This window comes from Ambystoma mexicanum, chromosome 3p, assembly GCF_040938575.1.
Source record: "Ambystoma mexicanum isolate Mex_15411 chromosome 3p, UKY_AmexF1_1, whole genome shotgun sequence".
Taxonomy (NCBI): domain Eukaryota; kingdom Metazoa; phylum Chordata; class Amphibia; order Caudata; family Ambystomatidae; genus Ambystoma; species Ambystoma mexicanum.
The window spans coordinates 468,078,671-468,090,743 of NC_090925.1; positions in this window are offsets into that span (position 1 = coordinate 468,078,671).

Consider the following 12,073-nt stretch of genomic DNA (forward strand, 5'->3'; position numbering starts at 1 on the left):
TTCCCACGCACCCCTAAATGACGTGCAAAGGGGTACCCGACAAACACGGACACCCACTGTGTGAATAATAGCATGTGCGTGTATTTCGTGGGTGCGCGGGAAGTTTAACAGGCGATCGGGCCTGGGGTAGCGGGGTACATGTATTTCAGGGGCTTGCGGGAAGTTTAACACGCGATCGGGCCTGGGGGAGCGGGGTACCACTCACCGTCTGCCTTGCGTGTAGAAGAACGCGTAGCCAACACCCACCCGCTGTGAAGTAATAGCGTATGAACCCCAACGCCTGCAGAACACACGCACCGCACCCCACGAAAAGCACGTACAGAGCAATGGAAATCCACGTGGGATCTTCAAGCCCTGCCAGGGCAACGCCCGTGCGTGATAGGTCACAGACGCGCTTACGCGCTAAGGGCCTTTGGTCCAATTGAATCGCGTATGCGTGCTGACGCGCTTACGCGCTAAGGGCCTTTCCTCGAATTACATGCTGACGTGCAGAATTTTCACGTGCCAAATCACTCCGTATCAAGCTGGCCACGCGTAAGCACACAGAAGACCACGCTCCTACCCAAAAGGCCAAATTACTGCCCCCCAGAGCCCCAAGCAGCCTCCCACGAGCCATCTGCTGCTGCCTGCCTGCCTGCTGCCACCGTGCCCTGCCATTTGGTGCCTGCACATCAGCCATCTGCAGGGGTCCAGTTGCTGTGTCCACCCCTGCTGGAACAGAAGACTCCTGACTGGGATACCATCGCTCCACAGCCCAGCCCAAGGACCCAGTTGCCCACCCACGCCTGCCTCGGAGGTCGCCATGTCGGGGCAAACACCATCCGAGACCACTGGCGACCCCCAGCCGGAGGGGCAGAGGGCCACCAGCTTCAGTCAGAAGGAAGTTGGTGTCCTGGTGGAGCTTGTCCTGGGGCATTATGATGCCCTCTTCGGATCATCACGCGCCGACAAGGAAGGACGGGACAGGATCTGGGACGACTTTGTGGTTGCCATCAACGCGCAGGGGGTGGCAACCCGCAACATCAAGCAAGTCAAGAAGCGCTGGGAGGACTTTAGGTCCAGGACCCTCATGAAGGCCCGGCGCCTCGTGGAGGGGGGCCGGGGCAGCATGAGTACCATCCAGCTGAGGGTCCTGGAACGCATACGCTCAGCACTCCATGCCCAGATCCTTGAGAGGCAGACCCGTCTGGAGTCGAGCGGTAAGTGGCCAAGCATTGCTGTGTGAGCCAGAGCATGTTGCAGTGTGCTGGTTGTCTGATACTTGCTGTATGTGTGACATAGGCCATGTACGCGTGTGTGTGTGCAGGGACATCATGATCATGCATGTGAGATGAGTAATGTGTGAAGCACACAGTTGGTGTATGTGTTTAAATGCAACATAGGGAGCCCTGTGCAGAATGGACACATGAGAGCATGCCAGTCTCTGTTCCTGGACATGGGTGGGGGTGAGGGATGGGTGCTGATGCCATGTACATGTATGGTGTCCATGTCTGTGTGTCTGACCTGCGTGTCTGTGACTTGTGAATGCCATGGATGCAGTACACATGTCTGTGACAATGTTCAGAATCACTGATGCAGCCTAGTTATCCTTGCATCCACTGTGTCTGGGGTGTACGAGTCCAGATGGATGAAAGTACGGTGAAGTGTGTGCATGTGATAGGCATGACCCATGATGCATGTGAGTTCCAAAACAACATTGTATGTTTCAAGAGTCCCTTGGACATGTTTGCTGATGTCCATAGCATGCGCCATGCCTGTTACTGCATGTGTTTTGCCTGCACTGACCCATGTGTTGTGGAGGGACATGATGGATGTGATTTTTGACAGTGCCACTCATCTGCCTTTGCTTCCTGTCTAGGGGACCATTGTACAGTACCCTGATGCTTGTGTTCTATGTCTCCCTCTAGACAGCGCAAAGTGAAGAAGAGGGCGGAGACGACGCTGTGGAGCAAAGCGGCGGAGATGCCCCCATGGTTGCAGCGGAAGGGGTGGGTGAGCCCCCACATGGGCTTGCAACGGCGGGAGACGGGGTGGAGCCATCCAGGTTAGTGGTTTCCACAGAGGAGGAGGAGGCCGCTACTGAGCCGCTACTGGGGGCATCCCTGCTGGTGCAAGTGGTGCAGTCCAAGGGCAGGGGCAGGAGGCAGCACAGGTCGCCGTGGAGGTGCCTGTGCATGTCACTGTCCCTGACACTGTGACTGTACCACCATGCACCAGCAGGGATGCCCCATCCCAGGCCCGTCCGCAGGTAGGGGGGATGTCCATGTCATCTGACTCCCCTCCATCTACAGATGAGGGGACCCCTGGCCGTATGGAGAAGGTCATGATTGGTGTCGCGTTGCGCACGGGTGTAATTCGTGATGAGGTGCTTGCTTCCCGGGGGGAGCACGCACGTCATCACGAAGAGCACCGTGCCAACGTGGCCCAGTTGGGAGCGGCCATGGTCGGGGGTTTCGTACATGTGTCGGGCACTCTGGCGACCCTCTCCTCCTCTGTGGAGGCTACGCGCCAGTCGTTTTCCATGCCGTCTTCCGGCCAGATGCCACCAGGGCCCCCTGTGGACCTGCCCCGACCAATGCAGCCAACTCGGTGGGGATCCCATCCCTGCCACAGTCGGGAGTCGGAGGTCCAGCAGGGGTGGACACACCAGCAACTGGACCCCAGCAGATGGAGGATTTGACGGCATCATCAGGCAGGCCACGTGCACGACGGCGTCGGTGGATTCCATCAGCCTGGATGCCGTTGTGCTGGCACAGGCAGTTGTGTCGGAGGCAGCGGCAGGCTCGACATGGGAGGCATCATGGCTCGGGGCCATCAACATCAGGGGGGGCAGGCATCGGCCGGAGGGCAGGAGAACCCTGGAATGGGAGTGTCTTCCGTGTGGGAGCGGTTGGGCCAGCAGATAGGTGCACAACGGCAGCGGGCAGAGGAGGAACGGCTCACAATGGTCAGGGCGGAGAACTCCATGCGGAGGGCGCTGAGGCGGGCTGAGTGCCTCGAGGGTATTCACAGGGGGTTGGAGCTGGACACTGCATTATCCCTGCGAGACCTCGGGGCCAGGGAACATGCCCGCCTGCAAGCCATTGAGCAGGAGTTCGATGATGCCCTGGCCCATGACAACAACCAGTGAGCCGTCGGACTAGCCCGCTGCCCTTGTAAGTAGTTATGTAGTTAGTGTTAGGTTTCCTTTGCTCTTTTATTTTTTTTGGACCTTTTGGACAATGGACCACATTTTTGTATATAGTTTTTTTATTAGGTAGTATTATTAGATAGGTTTCATTTCTTCCGTTGGGATCATGGACCCTGGATTGTTTATCTGTATATAGTTCACTGTTGGATTTTATTTTTTTATTTGGAATTTACCCATGGAGCAATGGTTTTCGGTTTTGATTTTCCATTGGATTTACTTTTTTGAACTGTGACTTTGAACACCTTTCCTTTGGATTATGATTTGTGGTTTTACATTATTTTACGGACATGCTGCTTTTGGTTTTTAATTCCCATTGTCGTTTGTTTATTTTTGATTCCATTTATGTTGGTTTTAATACATTTTCTTCATCAAACTTCAATGTGTAGTATCATCTCATTGGTTTCATGCATATCATGATATGGGTTTTGACATTCACTGACACCCATTGTGTGTATGTGAGGGACATGTGTTCATTTACATACTTGCCATTAGGGTTGTATCATGTAATTGGCATTTCTAAGTGGGTGGATGCAATACTTGGGTGGGTGTTTGGCATGTGGAGGCAGCCCATAAGGGCAAGGGAATCTAGATTGTGATGACGTGTTGGCTGGGGGACATGAGTCGGGGCCTGCTGGCAGGTGCCCCGCAATGCTGGGGGGTGGGGGCGCAGGGGGACATGAGTGGGACATGAGTGGGGGCCTGCTGGCAGGTGCCTCGCAATGCTGGGGGGTGGGGGTGCAGGGGGACATGAGTGGGACATGAGTGGGGGCCTGCTGGCAGGTGCCCCGCAATGTTGGGGGTGGGGGTGCAGGGGGACATGAGTTGGACATGAGTGGGGGCCTGGTGGAGGGTGCCCCTGGATGCTGGGGGGTGGGGGTGCTGGGAGACATGTGTGGGGGCCTGGTGGAGGGTGCCCTGCACTGCTGGGGGGTGGGGGTGCTGGGAGACATGTGTGGGGGCCTTGTGGAGGGTGCCCCTGGATGCTGGGGGGTGGGGGTGCTGGGAGACATGTGTGGGGGCTTGGTGGAGGGTGCCCTGCACTGCTGGGGGATGGGGGTGCTGGGAGACATGAGTGGGTGCCTGGTGGAGGGTGCCCTGCACTGCTGGGGGTTGGGGGTGCAGGGGGACATGAGTTGGACATGAGTGTGGGCCTGGTGGAGGGCACCCCTGGATGCTGGGGGGTGGGGGTGCTGGGAGACATGTGTGGGGGCCTGGTGGAGGGTGCCCTGCACTGCCGGGGGGTGGGGGTGCTGGGAGACATGTGTGGGGGCCTGGTGGAGGGTGCCCCTGGATGCTGGGGGGTAAGGGTGCTGGGAGACATGTGTGGGGGCCTGGTGGAGGGTGCCCTGCACTGCTGGGGGTGGGGGTGCTGAGAGACATGTGTGGGGGCCTGGTGGAGGGTGCCCCTGACTGCTGGGGGGTGGGGGTGCTGGGAGACATGAGTGGGGGCCTGCTGGCAGGTGCCCCTGACTGCTGGGGGGTGGGGGTGCAGGGGGACATGTGTTGGACATGAGTGGGGGCCTGGTGGAGGGTGCCCCTGGATGCTGGGGGGTGGGGGTGCTGGGAGACATGAGTGGGGGCCTGGTGGAGGGTGCCCCTGGATGCTGGGAGGTGGGGGTGCTGGGAGACATGTGTGGGGGCCTGGTGGAGGGTGCCCTGCACTGCTGGGGGGTGGGGGTGCTGGGAGACATGTGTGGGGGCCTGGTGGAGGGTGCCCCTGGATGCTGGGGGGTGGGGGTGCTGGGAGACATGTGTGCGGGCCTGGTGGAGGGTGCCCTGCACTGCTGGGGGGTGGGGGTGCTGGGAGTCATGTGTGGGGGCCTGGTGGAGGGTGCGCCTGACTGCTGGGGGGTGGGGGTGCTGGGAGACATGAGTGGGGGCCTGCTGGCAGGTGCCCCTGACTGCTGGGGGGTGGGTGTGCAGGGGGACATGTGTTGGACATGAGTGGGGGCCTGGTGGAGGGTGCCCCTGACTGCTGGGGGGTGGCGGTGCAGGGGGACATGAGTTGGACATGAGTGGGGCCCTGGTGGAGGGTGCCCCTGGATGCTGGGGGCTGGGGGTGCTGGGAGACATGTGTTGTTGATCAGTAGTGCAAGGTGACATGTGGCTTGGCTGGGGGGCATGCCCATGGTGGATGGGCTGCCTGCGGGACATGAGAAGGGGTGCAGGGTAATCCCCTGTGGTGTGGGCTGCCTACAGGGGCCGTGGAGGGTGTAGAGGGAACACCTGGGAGGACCCACACGGCCAATTCACGTGTAGTACTCCCCGGAACCCCTGAAATACACGTACCCTGCTGAAATCGCGTTTGAGACTTCCCGCGCACCCCAAAATACACGTACCCAGGACATTCGCGTATGGAACTTCCCGCGCACCCCTGAAATACACGTACCCTGCTGAATTCCTGTGTGAAACTTCCCGCGCACCCCAACATACACGTACCCAGGACATTTGCGTGTGGAACTTCACACGCACCCCTGAAATACACGTGCCCTGATGGAATTGCGTGTGATACTTCCCGCGCACCCCCGAAATACACGTACCCTGCTGAATTTGCGTGTGAAACTTCCCGCACACCCCAGGAATACACATACCCAGGACAATCGCGTGTGGAACTTCCCGCGCACCCCTGAAATACACGTACCCTGCTGAATTTGCGTGTGAAACTTCCCGCGCACCCCTGAAATACACGTGCCCTGATGGAATCGCGTGTGAAACTTCACGTGCACCCCTGAAATACACGTACCCTGCTGAATTTGCGTGTGAAACTTCCCGCGCACCCCTGAAATACACGTACCCTGCTGAATTCCTGTGTGAAACTTCCCGCGCACCCCAAAATACACGTACCCAGGACATTCACGTGTGGAACTTCACACGCACCCCTGAAATACACGTGCCATGATGGAATTGCGTGTGATACTTCCCGCGCACCCCCGAAATACACGTACCCTGCTGAATTTGCGTGTGAAACTTCCCGCACACCCCAGGAATACACGTACCCAGGACAATCGCGTGTGGAACTTCCTGCGCACCCCTGAAATACACGTACCCTGCTGAATTTGCGTGTGAAACTTCCCGCGCACCCCTGAAATACACGTGCCCTGATGGAATCGCGTGTGAAACTTCACGTGCACCCCTGAAATACACGTACCCTGCTGAATTCACGTGTGAAACTTCCCGCGCACCCCTGGAACACACGTACCCAGGACAATCGCGTGTGGAACTTCCCGCGCACCCCTGAAATACACGTAACCTTCTGAATTTGCGTGTGAAACTTCCCGCGCACCCCTGGAATAAACGTACCCAGGACAATCGCTTGTGGAACTTCCCGCGCACCCCTGAAATACACGTACCCTGCTGAATTTGCATGTGAAACTTCCCGCGCACCCCTGAAATACACGTGCCCTGATGGAATTGCCTGTGAAACTTCCCGCGCACCCCTGAAATACACGTACCCTGCTGGATTCGCGTGTGAAACTTCCCGCGCACCTGAAAAGGCAGTGGCCATGTACTTATGGTTAAGTTGCTGTTACCATAGGAAGAGCACTTTTTGGCCAGTTTATAACTTTGCTCCCCCTGGAACGAATCCACACCAAACTTGAATTCTTTTGCAAAGTTTGGTGAGGATTCGTCCAGGGGGGACAAAGTTATAGGGGGTGTCCCAAAACATTTTTTTTTCCCATAGACTGAATTGGGAAAAAACTTTACTCGCGCCTACAGCCCAAACCGCTGGACGGATTTTCACCAAATTTGGACCAGGAGCAGCCACTTGGTCCCGAAAGCGTGCTTTTGCAGATTTGCTGAAAATCTGTCCAGTAGTTTTTAAAAAATGACCAAAAAGTAGGTCATACAAAATTAGTGATATCTGTGTTCGGTCCACGGACACACTTCCCTGTTCGCTCCGCGGACAGTGTCCTGATTGGCCAATGCGACATGCGACGTGTTAGCTGATTGGACGGCGTGGAGCATGAAGCGCATCAGATTTTCAGTAGCACCCGCCATCTGGGATTCACGGACGTCTGCGGACAGCGCGGTGAAACTTGGTTTAAAATGTGTATTTAGTCGAGTGTGTTGGTGTGTAAGAGTGTTTGGGGAGGGTGGGAGAGTATGAGATAGGTTAAATGTTGTGTTTTTTTATGTGGTAGACGCTCTTGTTGTGTTCGATTTGTCTGCGGACAACACGGCTGTTCTGAAATGTTCTAAATAAACTAAATGGGGGTGTTCTGAGGACGCAATATGTGTCCGTTTTGTTCGCAAGCAAGCTGAAACTGTTCTAAGAACACTCGCGGTGTCTTGAAATGTTCGGAAATAAACAAAATGGGGGTGTTCTGAGGACACTGTCCGTATTGTTCGTTGTCAAGTTGAAAGTGTTCTAAGAACACTTGCGGTGTCCTGAAATGTTCGTAGGGGGTGTCCTGAAGACGCTGTCCATATTGTTCTCTGGCAAGTTGAATGTATTCTAAGAACACTTGTGGGGTCCTGAAAATTTTGTAAATAAACCAAATGGGCGGAATCTGTTCTAAGAACACTCGGGGTGTCCTGAAATGTTTGTAAATAGACAAAATGGGGGTGTCCTGAGGACGCTGTCTGTATTGTTTGTAGGCAAGTTGAATGTGTTCTAAGAACACTCACGGTGTCCTGAAATGTTCGTAAATAAACAAAATGGGGATGTTCTGAGGACGCTGTCCATATTGTTCGTTGTCAAGTTGAAAGTGTTCTAAGAAGACTCGCGGTGTCCTGAAATGTTCGTAGGGGGTGTCCTGAAGACGCTGTCTGTATTGTTCTCTGGTAAGTTGAATGTGTTCTAAGAACACTCGTGGTGTCCTGAAATGTTCGTAAATAAACAAAATGGGGGTGTCCTGAGGACGCTGTCCTTATTGTTCGATGGGAAGTTGAATGTGTTCTAAAAACACTTGCAGTGTTCTGAAATGTTCGTAAATAAACAAAATGGGGGTGTCCTGAGGACGCTGTCTGTATTGTTCTATGGCAAGTTGAATGTGTTCTAAGAACAGTCGTGGTGTCCTGAAATGTTCGTAAATAAACAAAATGGGGGTTTCCTGAGGACGCTGTCCGTATTGCTTGATGGCAAGTTGAATGTGTTCTAAGAACACTCGCGGTGTCCTGAAATGTTCCCAAATAAACAAAATGGGGGTGTTCTGAGGACGCTGTCCGTATTGTTCGTTGTCAAGTTGAAAGTGTTCTAAGAACACTCGCAGTGTCCTGAAATGTTCGTAGGGGGTGTCCTGAAGGGGCTGTCCATATTGTTCTGTGGCAAGTTGAATATGTTCTAAGAACACTTGCGGTGTCCTGAAATGTTCATAAATAAACAAAATGGGGGTGTCCTGAGGACGCTGTCCGTATTGTTCGATGGGAAGTTGAATGTGTTCTAAGAACACTCACGGAGTCCTGAAATGTTTGTAAATAAACAAAATGGGGGTGTCCTGAGGACGCTGTCCGTATTGTTCGTAGGCAAGTTGAATGTGTTCTAAGAACACTCGCGGTGTCCTGAAATGTTCGCAAATAAACAAAATGGGGGTGTCCTGAGGACGCTGTCTGTATTGTTCGATGGGAAGTTGAATGTGTTCTAAGAACACCCGCGGTGTTCTGAAATGTTTGTAAATAAACAAAATGGGGGGGTCCTGAGGACGCTGTCCGTATTGATCTCAGGCAAGTTGAATGTGTTCTAAGAACAGTCGTGGTGTCTTGAAATGTTTGTAAATAACCAAAATGGGGGTGTCCTGAGGATGCTGTCCGTATTGTTCGATGGCAAGTTGAATGTGTTCTAAGAACACTTGCAGTGTCCGGAAATGTTCCCAAATAAACAAAATGGGGGTGTTCTGAGGACACTGTCCGTACTGTTCGTTGTCAAGTTGAAAGTGTTCTAAGAACACTCGCGGTTTCCTGAAATGTTCATAGGGGGTGTCCTGAAGACACTGTCCGTATTGTTCTCTGGCAAGTTGAATGTGTTCTAAGAACAGTCGTGGTGTCCTGAAATGTTCGTAAATAAACAAAATGGGGGTGTCCGAAGATTGCTTAGGGAATTGGAGAAATTAAGGCGTTGTGAGATCAGCAAGTGGTGGGAGGAACACTCCCTCAAAAATTACATTGACATTGGACGCATCCCAAGAGGTCTGCGAATATTGACTACGCCCTCCTTTGAGGAACAGGATCCAGCCATGCTACAGGAATGGGGTGAATCCAGTAATACCTGCTCAGTTACATTTCTTAATATTCTGATTAAATATGCTCGTATGGATCGCCATAAGATTTTGGCCAAAATCCAGGATATTGAGGAGGAACTGGAGAAACTCGACCAGAGCGAAGAAGGAAAGAGCATTTGCACTAGGAGAATGGATATAAAACATATGAGGAGGAAATTAAATTACGGAAACAAAGGAAGTTCATTAGAGATAAACAGGATTATGAACAAGGAAGAGTATTGACTTTTGTAAAACGTTTTGACAACCTTCGCAAAAACCTTCCCGCACCTGCAACTGGAACTACTGATGATATCCCTACTGATGTATCCTCCTCTGATGTGGACACTACAGAGAGTGAGGGTGAACAACAGCCCTCTAGAAAGTTGAATTTTTTAGAGGAGATGAGACTATTGGGTATGGAGGGTCGGCTAAACAGCGGAAAGAAAACCAGAGGCCGAGGAAGAGGAAAACCCTCGGGCCAAAGAGGTCGAAAAAAACAAGGAGTGGGAGGCGTAGCATCTACACCAAGCGTGGACAAACCGGAGAGATTAACACGCTCTGGTGCCAAGAAATAACGCAAGCAGATATGAATATACAGGACATGTCCATCATTAATTTGTCCTCGCACCCCCTTACCGATGATGAAACCAACGTCTTACAAAAGGGCCTTAACTTCTCCCCTCTTCCAAATATGACTATGCTGAAACCAGGATAGACTTTGACAAATACATGCTCAAAGTCAGACTGAAAAAATTCTTTGCCATGTATCCTCCAAAATCCAAACCTAAATTGAATCTCCAAGGTGGCACAGAAGTCTCTATACAAGATACATTCACTCTTAGAGACTTGGAACTTTTGTACACTGAAGGTGAATTGGACACTGATGTTTTGGACCAAGAATCCGTGTCTTTGTATGTAGACACCGCCTGGCCGGGGAAAACTCAACTTAAGGCAAAGTCACGCTTTAACCCTGCTTTCAATCCAGGTGGCCATATAGAGGCTTTTCAGGATCTGTTTATTCATGACTTAAAGAAAATTAGGAAACAACGTGTGCCCTATAAATCGAATCTCACAAATTCACAAATTGACATTATTGAACGTTTGAGTACTATGAGTGACTGCATTATCAAACCATCAGATAAAGGCATGAACATCGTCCTCATGAATCGTGGAGATTATATTAAAGAGGCACATAGACAATTGTTGAATAAGGACTGTTATGCTAAATTGCCTGGTGATCCATCAGAAATGATGAGTAACAAACTAGGCCATCTTTTGCTGACCTGGAGGGAAAAAGATTTTCTGGATGAGGACATCTGTTCTTACCTTCATCCCAGGTTCCCTGTGACTCCGACCATCTACTTCCTGCCAAAAATACATAAGAGCCTCGTTAGACCTCCTGGCAGACCAATTGTAACTCTATGCGGCGCTCTATTAGAACATACCTCTAGATTTATAGATGAGACCTTGGTGTCGTTTGTTACCACTCTGCCTTCTTATTTAAGGGACACCAAGGACTTTTTGAGCCGCATAGATGACATTCCATGGGAACCTACTTTCTTACTCACAACACTTGATGTTGTTTCACTTTACACGTCAATAAGACATAACGATGGTCTAAAAGCTTGTGAATACTTTTTGCATACACGTTCCTTGAATTATCTCCAACACTTGCAGATGATTCTAGAGATGATTTCACTTTGTCTTACTAATAATTGTTTTCTTTTTGACAAGCAGTACTACATGCAGCTCCAGGGGACTACTATGGGTTCTACCTTTGCCCCCCCAATGCAAATTTGTTTATGGGTTGGTGGGAAAAGTTTGTAGTCTGGCATCCCGGGATCAATCATCATACATACAAAATTGCCCTTTGGTTGAGGTATATTGATGATTTGTTTGTTATTTGGGAAGGGACCAGTGCATATTGGTTGGATTTTCTTAACATTCTCAATACCAATGATTTGAATTTACAGTTCACCGAGAGCCACAGCAAGACTACTATTACATACTTGGATATTCTTGTTACTGTGGCTCAAGGTGCACTTACCACCAGTCTTTATAGAAAACCCACAAGCTCTAAAATCCCACTGCATGCCATGAGCAATCATCCTACCGCCCTTAAATGGAGCATCCCCTATGGTGAGTTTATTAGAATACGTAGAAACTGTTCAAAGATCGAAACTTTCGACTATGAATGTGCCTATATGGGCAATAAATTCAAACAACGGGGATACCCCAAGAAAATTCTGGAGAGGGCCTTTTTGAAAGCGAGAAGCATGGACCGTTCTCAGCTATTGTTGGCTGATTCTGCCGATCATACCACGGCTAATACTAATGAAACACGACTCATTTTGACATTTGGAGCTAAAGTACATCACATTCGAAAAGTGATGCAGCGCCATTGGCACATCCTTAAATCTGATGAACATGTGAACACCATTCTAGGTGACCATATTAACATCACTTTTAGGAGGTCTACCTCTTTTAAGGATACATTGGTTCCGAGCTTTATGAGGCCAATCACCAATGTAGTGACCAATGGCTGGCTTAATACTAAATCTAATGGCTTCAGTAAATGTTCCAAATGTAAAGCATGCACATATGCGGTTAACAAGACCCATTACATTCATCCCATCTTGGGTAACAACATCAAGATCGCATCTAGAATTACTTGCAACACGGATTA